Source organism: Amblyomma americanum, chromosome 10 (assembly GCF_052857255.1).
Source record: "Amblyomma americanum isolate KBUSLIRL-KWMA chromosome 10, ASM5285725v1, whole genome shotgun sequence".
NCBI classification, from domain to species: Eukaryota; Metazoa; Arthropoda; class Arachnida; order Ixodida; family Ixodidae; genus Amblyomma; species Amblyomma americanum.
The window spans coordinates 69399948-69422906 of NC_135506.1; the positions used below are offsets into that span (position 1 = coordinate 69399948).

General features: G+C 48.3%; 1 protein-coding gene across 2 annotated transcripts in view; it reads right to left on the minus strand.

Annotated features, from left to right (window-relative positions):
* LOC144106542 (uncharacterized) overlaps nt 1–22959 on the minus strand; it is a 55550-nt gene that overhangs the window by 28730 nt on the left and 3861 nt on the right. The gene's annotated exons all lie outside the window — the stretch shown is intronic.

The window sequence follows — 22959 nt, forward strand, 5'->3', positions numbered from 1 at the left end:
CGCGGCGCCACCACTACTGGATTTCCGAGATGTTAGCAGCTAATAGTCCACGGTCCCTTCGCTTCTGCTCAGCCCGACGCCCTGCTCATAATAGAATTTTGAGCAATTCATTCTTCTCTGAGGAAGTGGTGTCATAAGTGCTCGCTGTTGAAGGTACAGAATGGAGTGCAGTGGTAAAATGAGGCCGACCTAATCAACGTCACTGTCATTTTTATACTTCTTTCTTTTCTTCACGGGCTTCTCGATATTCATTTCCCCGCCCGACGCCTGCCGGTGATGGCAAAATGGTAAATCAAGCGGCCATGAACAAGCTACTAGACGAGGGAAAATTTTGCCGAAACGCCCAGCGGCGCGCAATATTGGCAAACTTGTCGTCGATTAATTTCATTCAGCGGTTGGTCGCCCACGTGACACAAAGAGACAAGCACGTTAGACGCTTTTGATGTTTATATTTTAGGCTTTTGCAATCAATCAATCAATCAATCAATCAATCAATCAATCAATCAATCAATCAATCAATCAATCAATCAATCCATGTATCAGCCAATCAATCAATCGATCGATCGACCATTGGATCAGTATATAGGTGAGGGCTGTAGTAGTGCGAGACAAATTAGTGTACACAAGACTGATTATGAGATAATGGGTGGCCGACTGTGAACAATAAAGGCTTCAGAAAAAAAAAAAAGCATCGCGTATGTAGCGCGCATTCTGCCTTTTCTACAATAGCAGTGCTGTCTGAATTGTCTGTGGCTGCTATTCTTAATATGTCCACGCCTGTTATGTCAGAATAAAACAAAATGAACAATAATAGGCGCTTGCTATTATTAAAATAAAAACAAAGTAAACACACAAACGCTTGCCTGGGCGCATCAGTGCATCGATATTGTGCGCCGTCATCTGCACTGCGCCGTGTTTCTCTAGTGTGCGGCAGTGTCCAGGCAGGCACAACATTTACGTACCTTAACTCAGCAACTCAAGACGCTTTGCGTTAAATATTTCTCATGTGCAAAGGAGCTGGAACGGTATTGCGGTCGGCTGCTTCAAAGAGATACTAACGCGAAACCTTTCGCAGAGCCTCACTGAAACCACGGGATGCCATTGGGCTTAGTCTCCTTTCCCAACTATTTTTGCGGATTGCCGTAATGGACATTTCTTATTTGTTATCTGCAGCTCTTGTCCTATAGTGTTCGAAGAAGGAATCATGACGTCGATGCAGTCAATTTCATCTATGGAGAGCAGTTTAAATTCATAACGGAGACTCTGGAAATGTCACCACCGCTCTTCTTATTTTCCTGCCTTCATTGTACGGGTGCTTTCTAATAGTTACAGTGCGTGCCCGGCGATTGCGGCTGATTCCCCAATTGGAACCGAGCACGAAACGCAATGGTGCTGCAACCGGGACACCTGACCTTTTAGTCCTTGTCAAGGCCTCTGGCTTGAGTTTTTATTCATGAGAGGCCCACAGGTACATTGTCAGCTAATTTTAAAACTTTCGAAAGCGCTGCTACAGGGGACACCAAGAGAAAGAAAACGAAGGACAAGCGCTACTATCAAGTGAAGTTTATTGGAAAAAACACACAAGGTTAAATAGCTCACGCAAGGCAGCCAGCAGCGCATGAGCCTACCCCCAGAATGACAAAACAAATCACTCTGTTGAATTAAGATACCGAATTTCACATTCATGGATGACAACAGATAGTGTGCTGACGCACATGTCGGAGTTTCTGTGAATATGAAATGCCTCAGATAATTCCCTTGTTAGCTGATTGGAATGCCTATACAGAATTTTTGTACTATTGAACAGAGGTACACATGCATTTTTTTCCAACGGGTTAAAATTGTTAAGTTCGCAGTCTCTGTAATGCAGGGTCAAATTAGAGGAAGGAGCCCCCTTTAAAGACGAATTATGTTGGCGTAGCCGTGTGTTTATACATTTACCAGTTATTGTCAGCTAAACGCCACGTACTCACGCTACCCAGCCTCTAAATTTGCCATCTCTTATTTTGTGGAAGAGTGGTGTCTTGTCCAGGGACCACTGTTCAAGATTTGAGAGTAAAGGTCACAGTTGATTCGTGTCAACAGTCCTCCGAAAACTTCAGTACAAACAATCTACGCGTACAAGTAATATCCTTTAACTGAAACTACGATTGTAATAGTATGTGGCTAAGCAAAGAAAGTAGAGCGCGGTGCACGTCTGTCCACTGGCACCAACAGGATCACTATCGCAACCCCGTGCCGATAGAAGGCGACGATGGCTGCGCGGAAGACAGGTACCGTTTGCCCAAGAGTCCCGAAACTACTAACAGAAACCCGTTTTTACAGGAGAAAAATAGCATGAAATAAACATGGGAAAGGACGCATATTCCACTTATTGTTATGTGCGTTCCAGGATCGAAAGATTACTAATACCACACAAGACTTAAGGAAACCTTTAGGAAACGAAGAACGGCGTGAAACCCACCCTTAATAATGAATGATGTTGCGAGGAACCGTAAATATGGCCTAGAACGGATTAAATTAAACATACCGCGTGCACTTATCGCCCAATGCCTCACTTCGAAGAACGGCGCTTTAGCCCGCGTCACGTTTGAAGTCTTCGGGGCTCCCGCGATTCAGTATTGCCCGGCGGACTTTTCAGGCGCGCGAAGCCCACGTAAATCTCGACCCTCGCCGTCGACCGCCGCGTTGAATTCTCCTCGAAGACCTACGAGAATAAGACCGGCGAGCGCACGAATACGGCTCCCATGCCGGCCATCCATCGTTGTGCGCCGCACGGTCTGCTGAACGGCTCCCGGCGCCGCCTCGAGAAACACCGGGCACCAGTTAACGATAAGGAGGGGCCGCGGTGGCCACGGCTTGGCTTGGCTCGCCTTGGATCGGCGCGGCCGCCATTGCGCGACTCGGGGGCTCGAGAAGGGACGGAGGGGAGTAGGTGGAGGGAAATAGGGAGGGAAGGGTTAGAGGGGGCGCTCGCCCAGCAGCGGAGTCAGTGAGGCGAATATTCTCCGGGGAGATTAGTAACGCCTGAGCAGGGTCCGGAGAAATACTCGATGAAAAGGGAAGCTGCGCCGTGGGAAACAAGAGTTGCGTGCAACGAGGGACGAAGGTGCGGTGTGCAAACGGGAAAGGTAAAGGCCTGTTCAGCGGGGACTCGACGCGGGGGCTTCGCGTTCTATCGATGTCGTTTAATCAATGCTTCCTTAATAAAAACGTGCTCGTCTCTGCAATGGCAGCCAACAGACAGCGAGGATCGGTTTTTCGGAACATAAGACTTGATTCCGGGCCACAGGGGACACTAAGTCCCAGGCAAAGCTATTATTCGTAACTGAGGCGAGAAACTTCATATGAAAATCGAAGTATCTCTGTATATGCCACAAAGAGAAGAGCATATGAAAGTCTTTAAAATACCGAAGTTGCGCGTTCAGTTTCTTGTTGTAGCTGGCCTCAATTCAATTTGCGTCTGGTCGTAAAACGTTGCACGGTGTCTTGAAAACAGGTTTTGATGTTTTTCATCTTCCTCTTTCTGGTCTCGCATGCGCTGATACACCTAGGCATACATGCATACATGGCCTTGTTGTTACTTGTGAACGTCTCATAAAACACTTTATTTATTTATTTATTTATTTATTTATTTATTTATTTATTTATTTATACATCCTGCAGCCTCTGGCGAGGCTATTGCAGGAGTGGGGTAGAATACAGAAAGCTGCAGGTACTATGTTGTTGCAAAGATCAAACGAGACGGTATCTTAAAGGAAAAGTAAATAGTGAAGGAACACATGAATGTCCGTGGAGATCATGTGTTATTAAGGAAAGAGATGCTTGGACTGCGGAATAAGCCTTCACCACATCGACAAAAAAAAAAATCAAGAAATGCGGATAAAAAAAAAACTAAAGCCTTTCGCGACCATTGACCTCCGTCCGGAAGGTTGCAGTTTGGTTCTTAACTATTAAGGTTCTCAGCGTTGTGGACACGCATGCGCAAGATGCCTCCCTTCGTGTTCCGGAGTCCGCTTCTTCTCTTCGTTTTGTACTCAGGGCGCGTAGAAGTACCTATAATAACGCTTTTCATGTCGAGATCTGTGGTCACGACTGCTGCAATTTAGTCCTAGCTGTGTAGAATTCAACTACCACAGTGTTGTATATGATTGTGAACATTGCTTTACTCTTCCAGGCATTGTTCCTGATTACATTACTTAATTTGCGCCTTTTACTATTGCATGTCGTGCAGTATGCTGCATAGCGAATAAACCGGCGCACCGATAATAGATGGCAGCACTTTGAGTGTACTTGTAACTGCTGTGTAGAGAAAAGTATACAACATCTGTATCTTCTGAACACTGTAGCTCTGGCAGACGACGCACGAAGGGAGGACGAGACACACAGTGCGCTGAACTAACAGCTTTAATTTCAAAGGTGGGCGATCCGCACGTCTTAATACAGTTACCCATGACAAGATTAAGCACTGATTGTAGGGTTCATGCGCAAATCAAAGGATAAAATACAGGAAAAAAGAAACAGGGGAAGCGCGCAAGGGCATTTTTAACTCACACTACGGAGACGCAAAAAGTACCATTCTGGGCAGTTGACCCAATCTGGTCGGCCAGGTATAAAGCGCGCCCCTAAGTACACTAATATCAAGAAGCGGCAGTGAAGGGGAGAGGGGGAAATGAACATAATAACAACTCTTAGTAAAAAGAAAATCTACACGTGCTGGCAGTCCCGTGTGGCTTGGCTATGACAGATATAAAGATAAAAACAATAAAAGGCAAAAGGCAAAGACGCGAAAGGCAAAAATTAAAATCTAGGAGAACGGCGCGAAGATGCAAATAAAGAGAATGAATCAGAATTGACATCTGAGCTAGTTGGTTTTCCCTTTTCAAAAATTATATAAATCGCATTTAGGACAACAGACAACGGAGTGTTGTTTGGTCTCCCTTGTCTGTTGTCCTAAGTGCGCTTTGTATAATTTTTGAAAATAAAGAGAATGAAGCGAAAGGGTAGTTAGAGTGGGGGAACAATTCACAACCTAAAAGCAAGCGATGAAAGCCAACCAGGTACACGGTCTAAAATGATGCGGTGCTAGCCAACAATCAACACGGCCAAAAATGGGGCGATGAGGGCTAACCACGAAACCGACCGAAAATAACAATGATGGCTAAAGCTAAGAGAGCAATGAAAACTTGAATGATGATGAAATAACTTTATTTTAACCCGTCAAGGATTCAGAGGGCGGTGAAAACTTGCATAAAAGAATAGAAGTAGCGTCCCAACAATGTTTACAAAGAGAATTGGCGAATGGGCTGGGGTTGTAAAGCGGGCAGAGTGGGTGAGAGAACAAACGCGGGTTAATGACATCCTAGTCGAAATCAAGAGGAAGAAATGGGCTTGGGCAGGGCATGTAATGCGAAGGGAAGATAACCGCTGGTCCTTAAGGGTAACGAAGTGGATTCCAAGAGAAGGCAAGCGTAGCAGGGGTCGGCGGAAGGTTAGGTGGGCGTATGAGATTAATAAGTTTGCAGGCAAAGGGTGGATGCAGCTGGCACAGGACAGGGTTAATTGGTGAGACATGGGAGAGGCCTTAGCCCTGCAGTGGGCGTACTTAGGCTGATGACGATGGTGATTGCCCACCGCTCTGACAGGAGGAGAAGGTATCACCATCATTCGAGAGTCGAGTGTGTACCTATACTTGCAAATTATACTTTATACCAGCAGGCACACTGTCGCAATAAAAAAATGTTCATAGTGATCTTGTATGCCAGGCACATTATTCTAACAAGCTGTACGCAAATGGGAATGGCTCAAGTCATTATCATGTACTTCGCACTTTATGCCCGGTACATCCGTTCTGCTTGCAGCAGCACGACGAGTCGAGGGCTAGTAAGCGTCTTACAGACAGGGGACGCTACGTTTGTTTAACTACGGAGCAAAGAAACTAGGAGGAACCCTCGGCCAACTTGCTAAGTAATGTTCTGCGAGAGCCGTCCTGGCGATATTTGCCGTCGCATTTACCAAAGTGAGCTTGACGCGTGTGTCCGTGCCGGGTGTAGCAGTGTTACATACAGCTCATTTTACGAAACTGACGTCGCTAAATCTTCTCGGACTCTGGAGTCCTCACTGGTGTTGCAACCCATTGTTAATCTGCTTGCATTCGTGCGACATTGCTATACTTTCCAGTTCATCCTTCAGTCAGCGAACACGCTTAACCCAAGCCATTCTGTGTATACTGACTTCCTTCAACGCGAGGAGCGGGTTTAATTTTACTAATGCGTTAGCATCGGAGGCCCCAGTTAGGAAAAGTGTCCGTTGTTCTCTGAAGGTTCCACCTGCCATGGCTGGCAGGTGGAAAAAGGGGAGAGCGCAAAATCTCCCTCTACACATGTAAGGGAGATGAGGGACAGGTCGAGAGGTGGTTTCCATGGGAAGAATCCAGGGATTGACTGCCGTGGACGGAGCAGGTTCTTATGTGGCGGCCACTTTTCCATTGAAGTGGTTGAATGCGAGCTTCCCTTGACGGCGCTGTGTGGTACTTGTGAGCGGGTCTTACGGAAGCGGGACCTTCAATGAGCAGCTTACAAAGCGTCGACGACGTGTGGAGAGACCGGCAAGCCGATCAGAAGCTCCCTTGGAGAGCGCGCCAGCAAAAGACAGGAGATTTACTCTTGGGGGGGGGGTGGGGGGGGGAGGGGGGGGAAGGTAGAAGCATTTAACTTCAAAGAAGTACAAAGTGCGCAGTAACAGTATGTAAAAAAATATTGTGAAATGTCATGCCATTCAAAAAGGAATGAAAGTCTAATGCTACGCATTTACGTCTGATTGTCCAACCGATCACCTGTCACTGTTGTCGTCACCCTGAGGCAGGCGTCTTTCCTCTTGTTCATTTAAGTACCGGATCGTGCCCTTGCGCAGTTATTTTGCGCTATCGCGGTGCTGCCCCGCATTGTGCTGCATTACAGTGCCCCGTACTGGCTTCGAACTTTGACATGGGTTGACTTTTGCACTCCAGCTGAAGTCCCTGTAACTGGTTTCCACCAATACGTAGAAACTTCTTGTCACACTGCCGCAGGTTATGCGAGACTCAGCGTCACTTTATAAGGCTCCAGGCGGCATTGCGGTATGGGTCGCATGTGAAGCCTTTACAAGTCCTATCACTTTTCTGCTGCTGCTGCGGCTGAAGGAAGACTGAAGAGGAAAATGCGCGGGCCTGTCGACTGGCTCCAGCTGGGCGTTTTTTGAGGAATTTAAATGGATCAGTGCTGTCTCACTTTTCAATGGACACCTCAACCACGTCTTGAGGGATGGGAGGAATGTGGGAGTGACTGAAGAAAGGAAGAAAGAGACGCCGTAGTGGAGGGCTCTGGAATAATTTCGACCGCCTGTGGACCTATCCCGTGAACTGATATCGCACAGCATACGGGCGCCTCTTGCGTTTCGCCTTCCTCGAAACGGGGCCGCCGTGGCTGGGTTCTAACCCGGGTAGTAACCTTGTGATATCAAAGTGTAAATGCACACTAAATATAATAATTTGTTGTTTCAAATATGTTGGCGTTTCTTGTGGTTTGCTGCATGCTTGTGATATGGTGCTTCCAAGCTCATGTTTAATGCTGGTGATGAATGACTGAGGTAAAATGATGGGGGTAGAAAGTGGGAAGGCATAAGGCAGGTCAGAGTTGGACGGGTTCATGTCGAGGCAGCACCGCCGGTCTTTCTTAGCTGCACGCCAGCGGCCTCCTCAGCTGCCCGGATGCCGGCTCTTCCTGTATGGTGTGCGGGTGCCCAGTGGATGCGTACCGAGACCTGGGAGGTCTCCTGCAGGTAGTCGCAGTGCTGTTTGATGTGGTATGCCAGTGATGTCTCGTAAGAACGGCCGCTGGGCGACTTGACCGCCTCCTGACTGTCCGTGTAAATGTGGATGGAAGTACATGGTTATGCGCTGCACAGGTGAGGAGCCTCGTCGATGGCTGTTAGCTTAACCAAGCACTGCATAGAAGCCTGAACACCGACGCTCCTGTATTCGGCGATTACGTCACCATTTCAAACGCTAGCGCCAAAAGATTTCCCATACTTTACCGGCAAGTTTCGCACATTCGGCTCCATTAAACTCTTCGAATTCCAAAACCTCTTCAGCTGCCCTTTAATTTCGATGGTAGACCAGCACGCGCGACCATTGCGGTTAGTGACGTGGAGTGGAAAGTCCTCCTGGTAGCAGCAGGCGATAGCTACAAAGCTGGTGTCTGGGTCGTCTTCGGCATAAATGCGCAGGTCCTCTGTGACAAGTAGCTGACGCTGACAGTGGTCTCTGCCAAACCAATTGGTGTTCGTAGTGAAGGATTTGGGATTAGTTACCCTGGTCTCCTCCCATGGTTCTGTAATGCGATCGATTACGGGCAGGTGAATATGTGGCTCATTAAAGCGAATAAGAAGGCGATGTCCATTGGGGGTGCGTCGCAGGGGAGCTTCATGGATGACCCGATGCGCAGCGATTTGTGCATCCACGAGTGGGAGCTGGGCGATTGAGTGAAGTTCAGTGATGCGCGTGTGCACTTGTATGCCGTTTTTCACCATCAAGGCAGAATTGTAAAATGCGCCGAGCGGGCGCCGTAGCAGAGCTTAGCGAGCAGGACAGCGACGGTTAGGCTTCGAGCCACCTTAGTACATATAGTATGGTGGAGCTGCCATAAAAAGAATGTAAACCAATAAGCTCCTGCCTGCACCACTGACGTATAACAGGCTTGACCCAATCGTAAAATAAATGAAAAGGCCCGAAGGCAATCCATCGTTTTGCCACCCGTAGGTGGAAAAATAAAAGAAAGGGGGGGGGGGGGGGGAATGCTACAAGCGACCCATCGCCGGGGGAACGGGCCCCGGGGAGACTCCCCTGATCTCCCCTAGGACGTAGCGGAGGGGGTGAGATGTAGGGTATGGGAAATTGGAATTGGGAAAGGGTTATGGGAATTGGGATGGGAATGGGGACATCGAGATTTTGCTCTGATCCTTCATTTGACATCGACTCCATTTCTGGCCTGCCTGGCCATGACAGGTAGGGCATCGAGCTTTTCCAATGGTGCGGCTCCTCCACGGGATCCACGACCACCCACTGGCTCCGACCGTCGCAGACAGCAAAGAGAGAAAAAAAAAATTCCTAACTTGGGGTCCGCAGCCACCTGCTCCTCCACGATTTTAAGGGTTGGATCGGACCGGCCGGTTACTAGCCGTCGACTGTGTTTCGCGGTTTTTCAGACTCCGGAAGTGTGTGTGGTGTGGTCCGGCCAACAGAGGCCCAGGTCGTCAGCCTATCGGCGTTTGGCCCTCGGCAGCATAACCCGGTAACCGTGGGGGACCCACCTGTGCTACCTTCCAACCACCATGCACTTATTTCCTCCCCTTGCTTGCTCCACCCCTACTGAGGAGGGAGTATTCAAGGCCGGGCGCTCGGGCCACGAACCAAGAGTCGGGCATAGGGTGAGATAAGCCGGGCCTACTCCACCGGTACTCCACACATCGACGGTTTTCGCACTGGTCCTACTGCACACCCTCTACCTCGGCGTCCCCGGTGGTCCCCAAGGCCGGGTCAGCCTCGGCGTCCGCAATATGCCACCCATCATAAGCGATCCGCAATGAGACTGCTTCCCCGAGGACATCGATTCCGAGGAGCTCGGGCTGTCGGAACCCCCGCGCGGACCTGGCCTCTATGTAGCGAGAAACCGTGCGTCGGCACGCTACCGCGCGGACCTGACCTCTTCGTAGCCAGAAACCGAGCATTAGTAGCCGTGCACGTTCCCGTGAGCGGAGGTTTTTGACTTTTGACATTCCTTTACCGGATTTCGTGGGTCCAACCTGGTCTGCCTCCAGGCCTGCCTCCGCACAGACAACGGACCTCACGATTCGGCTGGCCCTCAAAGCCGTGGGAGTCGCTGCAGCTCCCAAGAGGATGGGCCCCGGACAACCCATCCCCACCGCTGGCGTTGCACCGGAACAAAGCCTAGTAGCCGAAACTACACCGGCCCGTATCCGGCGGCAGGGGGGGGGGGGGGGGGGCACGGGCAGGCCGCACAGTCGGATTTCCCCCCCAGCTACCTTAGTACAGTCGCCATCACTCTTATTAGTAAGCCATGTGATCAGGTGGAGCTTTGGTTTCCGCTTAGATTTAACTATAGAGTCAAAGTTTTAGCCGTTGTTATGAACGGGATGCACACCAGCCGAAGTGGATTAAGGCGCAGACACTCTCGACCGGAGTGACCACGGTGACGGCGACAGCAGCGGCTACTTCGACGGCGTCAAGTGGCCGACAACCCCAAAGAGGGTGCCTCGCTAGGAAAGAGCCTGCGGATTTTTTCTCACGCATCGCTTGATGAAAATTACCTTCCCTTTGCTGCATTCCGGTAAAGAACGCCTGGATGAGGCGACGGACGACGGAAAGACGACAGTGGAATAATAGGAAGGGCGCCGTCAAGTATTAGCCGTATACGTCAGCAGCTGGCCCGACCGGAGAGAGCTCGCCGTGGTTGAGGCCATGGCGTCGCAAGGACCAGATGTGTTTCGATGGGCACGTTGCCGCTTTGAATACTGTTGCACACCTGTAGGAAATAGCAGCGGACTTGCGATTACTCCTCGCCCGTTCCCACGGGTTGACTCTACAACGAGTTACTCTGGTTGCTACGGTGCTGTGAAACTTTTCTCATCTTAGAGAAATGTGCCTCGTGTTGGATTGGCCACAGCCTGATGAAGGGGCGGAATCTTAGGGGATTTAAGAAGCGTGCCGAGTGAGAAAGGACGTTCTTGGCCCTGGCGACAAGGCTCATCCAGTCACTCGACGCATGAAGTCTTAAATTTTGACTGTTAGCTCTTTTTTAAAAATGTAAATAAGTTTCACCAAAGTGCTATTGAACTCGCCTGTTTTCGTTTTCGCAAACTTGAAGTTCCATCTTTCCTCAGCCCGGAGGCTCTGAAACGCTACCCAACGAAGCCCGGGTTCGGTTAGCCTGTGCGCTACGACATCGTACCTAGTCGGTTGATGGGAACATCGAGTGTAAGGAGAAGACCTTTGGGTGATTGGTTGATGTGTTGCCCGCCGTATGAAGATTGACGTCCACTCCACTGGACGGTGAATGGGCGAGCGCAAAGTTTGTCTTTTGAAGACATGGGCATACGCCCGTACAGCGAAGCTCGTTGTCGATTATGTCTGATGCCGTTTCCACCGTTTCCCGTGATTTGCTGCATGCTTGGGAGGTGGCGCTTCCAAGAGCCCTTTTCTGTCTTGAGAAAAACAGGCACGTGTCCAAATTTTGTGTGGCGCCGTATGTGTTTCCGCCAGTCCGGCTGTCACCTTGTCGCACACAGCAACAGCTGTCTGCAGAGCAAGTTTAGCGCACGTGTTTTCTTCATGTTCTTCCTCGTTTGCATGCACTAAATGTTTCGGCATGAATGAAGCATGATGACGGCGACGGCATCCGAAGCACAGCGCGAGAGACTGGAGGTTCAACACGCCGGATAGTAGGCTGCGGCGATGGTGCAGTATATGAAAAAAAAAAGAATTGGTGGGGCTTTAGCTTTGGTTAAACCTGGAGTGACGCGATAGCTACAGCTGGCCGAGTGGAACTCGGTCACGTCACCAACCACGTGACGAACCACGGGATCAGCCACGGCGCCACTCCGCCGGCAGCTGCTCCGCACCACGTGACCAACCACGTGACTCTATGGCGGCGCAGCCACAGGGTGGCAGGGTGGCGGCGACGTCAACGCCCCGGCGCCGCCACGCTGAAGGCTCGAAATGCTGCCGTAATGTAGCTTTCGCTACAAAAAAAAAAGAAAAAGTGGCGATGCAGCGAAGTGTTGCAATGCGACGGCCAGCGAAGCTGATCTTTTGACCCCGTCGTGGTCTCAAAACCCACTCGCGGCCAATCGTGTTTTTTTTTTTTTCGTTTTAAACTCCGACCGAGTGTGACAAGATACGCCGTCAATGCGCGTTTTCGCCACAACAAGCTGCTTTGATAGCGCATAAAAATTTGGGGGACACTTCATCTCCGCGTTTAAGGGCATGACGAGATAGCTTTAGTGGGTCCTGTCAGCCACCTTATTTCAACTGATTAGGACAACACGCCATCACGTGCTCTACTTATTTTGCTAGATCACATGGCGCACCGTTGTAATGTGACCTAAGCATACAGTCGTTCGGGTACACTCACCTCTCACCGACATGCACATTGCTATTCGCTTAATCACTACTACCTTAATTAGAGCCTTTCTAATCACACACATGCTCATTGGCGTACAGCCGTAAGCTACTACATTATGCAAAACATCACACGACATACATATGAAACCCCGCTTTAGCGAAGCCGTACGAAAGTTCCTGCGTGTCGCTTAGAGGTATAACGTGTCTTACTCTAAATTCAGGGTTCAGGGGTTCAATTCCCCACTGATCACCCCAATTTTTTTTCAGCGCTGTTAGTTTGTCTCATATGCACCTTCATGTCATAATGACTCATGCTGGAGGTAGCGCAAACAACGAGGTCGAAAGGAAGAAGCAAGATATAAGACACGAATGACGTTTGAGTTGTGAATTGCGACCCTTGTATTCACAATTTATGTAATGATTTCCTCCCTCTTCAAGTCCGCCGCTGCAACGTGTGACGTCAGAAATTTTCGACCAATCCGGAGTTTTGCGACACAACAACCGATGCCGATTTTTCTGGAGCCTAAAGCCTAAAGGCTCTCGTGTCCTGTGAAATTTCAGTAAGTGTTTAAGATCCCCAAGTGGTCAAAATTATTCCGGAGCCCAGGGGCTGACAGCGCAGGCGGCTAGGAAATGGAGGTGACTCCAAACAAACACCTTCCCAAATTTACCTAAATACGGCATAATATTCCCTGAAAGACGCATGCCCGTGATGCGACGAGAGACACACAGCATACACACAGGGGCAACAAACGAGACAGCCTACAAACTCCTCCGGAATAATTTGGACCATCCGGGGATCTTCAACGTGCACTGACATCGCAACATGGGCGCCTTTTGCGTTTCGCCTCCATCGAAACGCAGCCGCCGCGGTCGGGTTAATATATTAATTGGTTTTGGGGGGAAAGTAAATGGCGCAGTATCTGTCTCATATATCGTTGGACACCTGAACCGCGCCGTAAGGGTAGGGTAAAGAGGGAGTGAAAGAAGAAAGGAAGAGAGAGGTGCCGTAGTGGAGGGCTCCGGAATAATTTCGACCACCTGGGGATCTTTAACGTGCACTGACATCGCACAGCACACGGGCGCCTTAGCGTTTTTACTCCATAAAAACGCAGCCGCCGCGGTCGGGTTCGAACCCGGGAACTCCGGATCAGTAGCCGGGCGCCCTAACCACTGAGCCACCGCGGCGGGGCGCTGTCGGGTTCGAACCTCGAGTATTACGCGTTAGCGTATACAGCTCGCTCGGTCGAAAAGCCGTCGGCGTAGTATAGTAGTCAGCACCGCGTGTCGGAAATAATCGGGGCTGCGTAAAAAAATCGTATGATGGTAATTTGTGGTTCTAGTGATTGATGATCGATTGGTGTGTGATAGGCAATGACGAGTTAATGAAATCATTGTAATTATGTGACTAATTAAAGAAACGAAAAAAATTAGAAGGGGCTTCAAAGGCATTAAAATGCTCCGAATGAGCTAAACAAGCTTGCTGATGTTATTTAAAAATTAGAGTTTTTAAAGGATCAATTATTAATTTAAATAATTGAAAAAGAAATTCAAATGCGTTCAAAGGTGTCAAACTGCTCAGAATGGAAAGCCTAAACCACTACGCTATACCACTACCACTACCACTACATACATACATACATACATACATACATACATACATACATACATACATACATGCATACATACATACATACATACATACATACATACATACATACATACATACATACATACATACATACATACATACATACATACATACATACATACATACATACATACATACATACATACATACATACATACATAAATACATACATACATACATACATACATACATACATACATACATACATACATACATACATACATACATACATACATACATATATATATATATACACTGACTCGAATAATGTTTACAAATGAGAACACTGAAACGGTCATACACATGTTGAAAGAAAAATACATTAACACTCAAGCAAACGTTAAAAAATCAACAAGTGGAGACATAGAATGGCATTTGACCAAAATATTTCCGCAGCTCAGCTGTTGTATATCCCGTTGTATTTTGATATGTGTTTAAAACATGATGCAGATTAAAAGACAACATTTGTAATTTATAATTGGTGCGAAAACGTGGTATGTTTCATGAGTTAGTATTTCTTGTATGTATGTTAGCACGACGCGTGTCCAAATATGTTAGGGTAGAGTAAAAATTGAAAATTGATGCCGTGGAAAAATACATTTTTGTAATAATTTAACGTGCACTGACATCGCACAGCACACGGGCGCCATAGCGTTTTTCCTCCATAAAAACGCTATGGCGCCCGTGTGCTGTGCGATGTCAGTGCACGTAAAGGTCCCCAGGTGGTCGAAAATATTCCGCCCTCCACTACGGCACCGCTTTCTTCCTTTCTTCTTTCACTCCCTCCTTTATCCCTTCCCTTACGGCGCGGTTCAGGTGTCCAACGATACATGAGACAGATACTGCGCCATTTCCTTTCCTCAAAAACCAAATATTATTATTATTCGTACTACAAAACTACAGAGGCAGAAGAATCCGATATCCGTCGCCGGACAAATCTCTGAACATAGAGGAAGCTGTGACTTGGGGACAATTACAGACAGGTTCTTACCCGAAACCTACACATACTAAAGAAAATGTACCCTACGTTATACGCGGACAACTGTCCCTGGTGCGACGAAAATCCCACACTATATCACATCACATGGGCCAGTCAGAACATGGACGTGGTCTTCAAAATACATAACCCGAGTGCGGAGCAATTGGAGAGACTTCTGTGCAGCGACCGCTGTGAAGACCAACAATGTCTGGTACAGCGAGCTCAACGGGCGGCAGTGGCCAGCGGAGCCCTGGACTGAGTAGAACCGACCATCGAATAAAATTGGACGCCCTCGACGGAGAATTAAGACTCCTGGTGGTGGTGGTGGTGAAAAACTTTTTTAATGCTTAAAAAGAGAGTTTGGGATCAGAAGACCCCGCTGCATGTTCGGTATCCATAGTCCGGGACACTGAACGACGATGCCCCGTCTCGCACCCGGTTTACCAGAGCCCTCTTGGGACTCGAGCGTGGAGCAGTTGCGGAGAGCAGCCTCCCATACCTCTCGGGTAAGGGTAGGGGAAGGGGCAGGTGAGGATTCGGAGTACATGCCCACACCATGTGAAAGATATCGCAGATCTCTCCACAGTGCGGGGAACGCCCATCTATGTTGGCATCAAAGTGTTTTACTACGGCAGGACAGACAAGAGTTCCTGTCTGCAGGCGCCGCAGAGTTCACTCCTCCGCCTTACTCTGCCCCTTGGCAGGGGACGGGCAGAGGCGGTGGTTGTCGCAATAATCAATTAAAACTTCGCGGAAGCGCAAAAGTAGTTGGTGAGTTTTTGAGCCAGACGAGCTAAGATGAGGAGCCCGGTGTGTAAGCGCTCGGGCGGCCGCATCAGTGGCCTCATTGCCTCGTAGACCCTGGAGGCCAGGATCCCAAATTATGTTTGTGTGAGCTGGATCGGCGGCGGCCAGTCTTAGAATTTAGGAGACAAGAGGTGGTATCTCCCCTGCCAGATAGTGCTCGCAGGCCCGGCAAGAGTCTGTGATAACTGTTCTCGATTTTGGATCCGCGAGCAGCGAGAGGTATTGCGACTGCCTCCGCTCGCGTTGAATTTGGGGCCCGAAAGGATAGCCCATCGATATTCATTCCTCGGTGGACTACAGCAGCCACGTAGAATCACGTGTGCGAAAGCCCTGTGATGTCCACGTTGTAGACGTCCTTTTTAGATCCATATTTCCTCACAAGCGAGCGAGCCCACGCTTGTCGTCTGCCTTCGTGTGAAGTCGTGTCCATGTTACGTGGGAGCGGAGCCATCCAGAGTATACTGCGCCACAGCACCGGGATGTTATCCGTCCCCTCTGGTATGCATGTGTGTTGGATGTGTAAGCGGTTGGGGATACAACCAGGGAGAGAACATCTCTGAAGATGCCCCAAAACCGCAGAGTAGAATAATGTGCTTCCCCTCCTCCTCCTCCTTCTACTCCTCCTTCAGAAACCTCTACTAAGACACTTTCTTTCAGCCGCCGCGGTGGCTGAGTGGTTATGGCGCTCGGCTGCCGGCCCGAAAGACGCGGGTTCGATTCCGGCCGCGGTGTTCGAATTTCGATGGAGGCGAAATTCTAGAGGCCCGTGTACTGTGCGACGTCAGTGCACGTTAAAGAACCCCAGGTGGTCGAAATTTCCGGAGCCCTTCACTGCGGCGTCTCTCACAGCCTGAGTTGCTTTGGGGCGTTAAACCTCTATATACCAAACCAAACTTCTTTCTTCCTTTCTTCTTTCACACCCTCTTTTATCCCTTTCCTTACGACGCGGCTCGGCTGTCCACGGAGATGTCAGACAATTACTGCGCTGTTTGCTTTTCTCAGAAATCATTTTCAATTTATTTAGGAATACTAATGTACGTTTCCGTAGTTCGTCTCCGGCAGCTAATATTTTTGTGTTGCTGAGTTCGTATTTCCGTTATCCCGCTCACACTTTATGCAACGCTTTTAGTACATACTAGGCATTGTCGGCACATAGAATTCCTGGCCGGTAGTGGCCTTTCCGCTGCCTTTATTACATTTTGTGCATTGCTAATCGTCATCATATTGAACGCGGAGAACCGTTCAGTACCAGTGCAAATTCTTCCAAGCACAGAGTGCAACATATCGCGGCACTTTTTTGTCTTCCGACTCGTATAAGCCGAGTATGTGGCCGTGCTTTCACCATAGTGTACGCAACTATTTGAAGGAGAGATGCGTTCAGATCAAATGAAGGGCAAAAAGAAGAAAGGAAGCGCGCGGAGAAAAGATTCGCTGGCGCGGCTATGGACGGCGAAGCAAGGAGAGCATTATTAATTAAAGGCGTCTTAGATTAACAGCTTTCTCCTAACGACGTGCATTCAGCTTTCGGAGGGCGCATTTTCTTTTTCTTTATCCTTTTTCTTCTCTTCTGTCTTTTCTTGCTTTTCCGGAAGCCTTGATCGCGCTCCATCCCCTACAAGTTTGAAAGTTATTGTTTGGAAGACTTGGGGCACTAAATTCCTCCCTTTTTCCGTATGATAAAAGTTCGATACATAATGCAGACGCTCAATAATCCGTCCAACGGTGGTGGCTCCTACTGAGAGATAGTATCCCACATTTTTTTTATTTTCACGCTTAACGCTATACGCAAGGCAATCGGCTTATGCGCTGGTGCCGTAATCCCATTGCACTTGGGAGCCGTGGTCATTTTATGGCGCAGTGCACTAATTGGCATTTTGTCCGGTTTCATTCGGGCATAAATTTGTTCCCGGGATCGAGCCTGTGTGTGGGCGCCCTTGGGTGGACCGGCCGAATGCTGTTCTTACGTCCGCGTTGAAAACAGTGGAAGTGCCGACTGGAGCGAGTGGAAAAAGCTGAGTGTGCAAATTTCGCACAGGGAGCGACTGTTTCCCGGCATTGAGAACAGTTGGTTTCACTTAATTTATTGCGTGAACTGAACTGCAACAGATAGCATATGCTGACGATGCCCGTGGGAGATGCAGATGTTTTGTTGTGCGCATGCGGAAGCGATGTTCTCTTTCCTAGCCGTGAGGAGTCGATTAGGCTGGCTGTTGGACACTACGGCGTCTCTGATAGCCCGAGTTGCTTTGTGACATTAAACCCCATAAGCCAAACCAAACCAAAAGTTGTTTGCCTATCACTTGACAGCAATGATGAAAATATGCAGCTTCTACAGCTGTATATCCGAGATCTTCTTTTCATGAACGGAAAGCCGCGTCGAATGCTGTGAGATTCGGCAGCTACAATGGACGTCGTCCACGACTCGTATTTAGTTCCAGGCCGGTTCACGGGGGTGTGCGCTTGGATTAAACAAGCGGTGGAAGCCCCCTGTGTGTGCCTTCCTACCGCTGGCATAAGCGTTAAAGGTTCCTTTGGTGTACTTCATATGGAGGCTGCCGTGTTAGCGAGGCCGCCGATGCAGTATATATCTTTTTTCCAGCAGATCACATCACTAGCTGTAGGGCCTTGTGTTCGGGAATGGTACCATCTGCGTGCTCACTCACTCGAAAGCACGGAAACTCGCGACTAAAGCCAGCCCACTGGTGACACATCGAAAGTGAGCCTATAGACGCAACGGGGAAAGTACCCGGGCCAAGCACTGAGGAAGTAACCATTGCAGACCCGCCCAGAAACAACGAGAATTGTCTTGAAGTTAAAGAGGCCTCTGGTGAACTTCTGGTAACCCCGGCATCTGATACTTTGCCAAGGTTGCTAGACGTGAACCGAGAGATCCTGATAGCCGAACAACGGGCAGACTCCACACTGTAAACTCTTGAGTGTGTGGAGACTGAAGACGTCGCTGAGAAAAACGTGATAATCCAAGAGAGGTCCGGGGTACTCTATTGAAGATATCTTGATCGCAGAGCGGTACCATTGGCCGAATTAGTCGTGTTTCAGGGCTATCAATATGATCTTTCGCACTTGGTTCACTGTAGCTCGTGTTCAGGTCATTTAGGGCTCAGGAAAACGAAGGACCGCTTAGTGCAGGAGTACCAGTGGCCGGGATGCTTCCAGGAAGTTTCAAATTTTGTCAAGACCTGCGACACGTGCCAGCGAGGGGGCAAGCCGGGAGATAATGCGAGAGCCCCAATGAATCTCGCGCCGTTGATCACGGAGTCATTTCGAGGGCTCGCGACTGACACACCGCAGCCGTGGCCTCGTGGTAGAGCAACCGCCTCGGCTTCGGGAGGTGGTGGGTTCGACTCCCGCTGCCGGCCGGGTACCCACCGGTTTCCTCAAAAATGGGTACAAGCTGTGACCCGGCCTGGTGCTCGGCTTAGTTGGGTACATGGCTTGGAAAAGGAGCCTGCGGCTTCAAATCCCGTCATTGTGAGCTTCGTTCAAAACATAGTCTTGTTTCCGTCACATTTTTGATAGTAACCTGCCCCGCCACTATGTTTCCTCAGGTAGTGCCCCCCTGAAAGAGCTAAACGCAGTGGAAATTGTAAACATACTCCTGTCTAATATAGTCTGATCAGGGAACTGTTTTCACTAGCGCTGTAACTACAACCTTCCTTGACAAAGGTGGGATTAAGTAAATCCATAGTTCAGTGTACCACCCGGATTACAATCCAGAGGAAACGATGCATCCAGTAATGAAACGTGCACTGAGGGCGCTGTGCCTTGCACCCAAAGCAAACTGGGATGCCTGCTTGACGGCAATAGTCTTTGCTCTCGGGACCGTGTCTCATGAGTGCACAGGATTTGCGGCAGCCGAACTGATCTACGACTGCTCCCGGCGATCTCCACTCCGCATTCTTCGGGAACCATGGGAGCGCCGGGGAGAGGACCCCACGGTGGTTGGGCATGTGCTGGCACTGCTTGAAAGGCTGCACGAACCCATGAGGTGGCTGGACACGAAATTAGTAAAGCGAAGGTGAGGGCCAAGCAGAACTATGACCGAACGGCGAGATCGCTCCGTTTTGAAGCAGATGACGAGGTAGTGCTGCTGAGACATTCACAAACATATAAGCAGGAAGTTCAATGCGAGCGCTCAGCGGAAATCATTCATAGACTGTCCGACATGAACTACCCAATAAGCCTACCAGAAAGGCGAAAAGTGTCGAAAATCTACCCCAGCAACCTACTCAAACCGTGCAGGGAAAGATAAAAGATCGTAAACAGGTCGCTGAATCTCCCCGAAGAAACACCATTAGATTTCCCGTAACGAGGCGAAGAGAAAAATGAGGACCGCACAGACCAAGCGATCAAGGCCATGGTCGAGGCCACTGAGCTCACTGCTGATCAAAAGATAGATTTACAGCAACTCTTGCGCAAATAACAATACAGGTTTTTGGAGAAGCCAGGCAGATCTAATGTAATAGTTCATGACATCGAGTTTACTTCCTCTCAGCCATACGTTCGAAAGCTTACGGGCGTCGGCGCACCAGCGAGACCTTATGGAGTCCGAAATTAAAAGAATGCCGTTTACTATCTGATATGTAACGTGCTAAGCTAACTGAAAGCTCTGGGTATTCTGCTACTTGTCTTTTGTTAATGACTGACAACTGCAGCAAAGTCGAAGACCTACATACTACGCGGCAATCCTAGGCCACCACAGCGGTTGCAAAGGGCGCTTGGCCACACGCCTGTAGCTGGTAATGTGATGACCCGTAACCTCAGCATGGTCCCGACACCGTCAATATTCGGTCACATGACCGAATGTTGACGGCCTACGCTCTTAATCCACCGGGGAGGGCTCCGTATAACAGCTTTCGCTGTAAAACAAAAGCATACTAAAGCCCCGAGCAGGATTCGAACCATCCACGGCACAAACACAAAAGCTCAATCCGTTTCCCGATACCTTGGGCCACTCGGCCATCTCCGCATAGCCTCTCGCTCTATGTGTTCTTAACGGTAGCCTCTCACTCGATGCATTCTATATCTTCGTCTTCTTCTACTTTCATTCATTCGTTCTGCGACGCGATCGTTTACTAAGACCACTGAAGAACGGACAAACTCATAGCGAGTGAACAATGGAAACCATCTATAGAGCCGCTAAGCGTGCTGCTAAGCAATAAAATAAAATGGGTTTTGACGTAGTTAAACCGAGAAGATGTTCGAAGGACTGTGTTTAGCCTGGCTGGGTCATGGTTTTGCTTTACTGGGTCGTCGGCACGTCTGGCGACGATATTAGACTAAGGTGAAGCTCTGATCGAGATTAAACTGATCTCATCTCTTCGCGCCGCAAATGGGAGTAGAAGAAGACGGTGCGCAATGCACAGCGCGACAGTGCGCTTTTTTTTCTACAAATTATTACATTTTGACTAAATCATTATTACTTAATACCTCTCTTTATTATTATTCTTATAATTTTGAAATCAAAACTCTCATCTCTTTACTGCCCATGAGGAAGAATTCACCGGTGTTGCGCTCCCACGTGCTTTTCCTGCGTTCAGGTGACTAATAGCCACCCGATTCTTGGCCGATCCCCCAGTGTGGGTATGTGCCATCTTTTGGTAGGCTAACAACAACAACAACGTGATGCATTTGAATACGAGGCGTGGTCGGCTGCAGCGATAGCATAGTGCTTTGGTGCAGTGGCCAGAGAAGCTGATCTGTTCGTGCCGCCACGGGTTCTACACTCAGTCGCGGAAATATTTACTAATATTTATTTCATTTCTGGATAGGTCTAGGTCACTTTCAAGGTCAAGCTTCATACAAACTAGGTGAGCTAGTTACACCTTGCGCAGTACTGTTTTCGCACTAAAATTCGGCCTAATCCGATATTCGAACCCGGAAACATCAACAGTTCGGGACAGTCGCTTCATCTGCTAAGCTGACCAACTTACTTTAACGAAGTTTCTTTGAAAGCTGTATAGTTTTCCTTTGTAGCCGTATAATTGGGCTTGTGCGGATACTAACGAGCAATTGCTCTTTCATTTCTACGTTGGCGACTACTTATATTTTGAACATTTCTCTGTGACAAGATTGATGATGCGCATGTCATCTGTTGTCGGGTGTCCTTTCCCAAAACTTCCCTGGCCTTCTGGTCGGTTCAACTCTAAGGCTTCTATGATTCTCTCAGCGGTTACCTTCGCTCATACCATGTAAGGAGGAGCAGTGAGCTAATTGGTTGTCAAAAATTTTTGATCTTTTAACAACCACCTTGTACTTAAATAGTATGATTTTTGCATATTTTGTCGCTTCCGGTACGCTTGAGGCCATGAGGCACTTAATACACAGGGTGCCAATCGTTTTCCCCAGCACGATATCTCCAACGTATTTTCCCTCTAGTTTCCGCAGAAATACCCGTTGGCACCTTTCGAGCTCATGGAAGCAATTTCCAGCTTTTTAAAATTGCCCTGCTCTTATTCGGCTTTACGCTGTAGGAACTTCCAGTGAAATTTCATTTACTCATCCAGAGCATAAAAGTGGTTTAATAAATCCATTAGTTGCACGACTACTACTCGCACGACGGTCTTTCAGGAAATTTAGAATTAATGTGTACATACGCAGTCAACTAAATTTTTGCTCTTTATTGTCCCACATGAGGTGAAACGCTGTTGTATAAAAAGTATATTTACGTTAATTACTCCTCACTTCCACAAATATTTGTTCCAACTGACGGAACATTGTTATTTACAACTTGTAGGCATATCGCAAATATTATTAATACCCTTATTTGGCAATTCTTTCGGATAAGTTAATCCAGATGCAAACGGAACTGACAGATTCAGGGATTGCAAATTCATGACATTACCAACACATGCACTTAAACAAAGAAAAATGATCCTGTACTGGTTGCTTGAAAAAAAAAAGAAAATTGGCATGCGTTGCGCTGCTTTGTTGTTTCAGCCTTTCATTCCCGTCTTACATCAGTATTTAATAGCCTGATTCACGTTTTATCCTGACACAGCTGTTTTCTAAAGCCGTTTTTAAAGAGGCAACGAAACAAAAAATTGCGAAGAAAATGCTGCTCTATTTTTCAGTACGCAGTAACATATTAAGCTAACAAAAATTCTTTAGTTTTTTGAAACAGCGGTTCTCGTCGGGAATTCTTAAACATTTTACCGTGGACGATTAATAACTGGACGCCCCACTCCAGTTGTAACCAACAGAGTGCTGTGCGCGTGTGTGATTTAACTCCTCTAAAATGAACTAATCACGCGCACAACCTGGACACATTTCTTATTGTGTAAATAGTTTGTACATATTACTTCTCCCCCTGTTCTCTATTCCTGT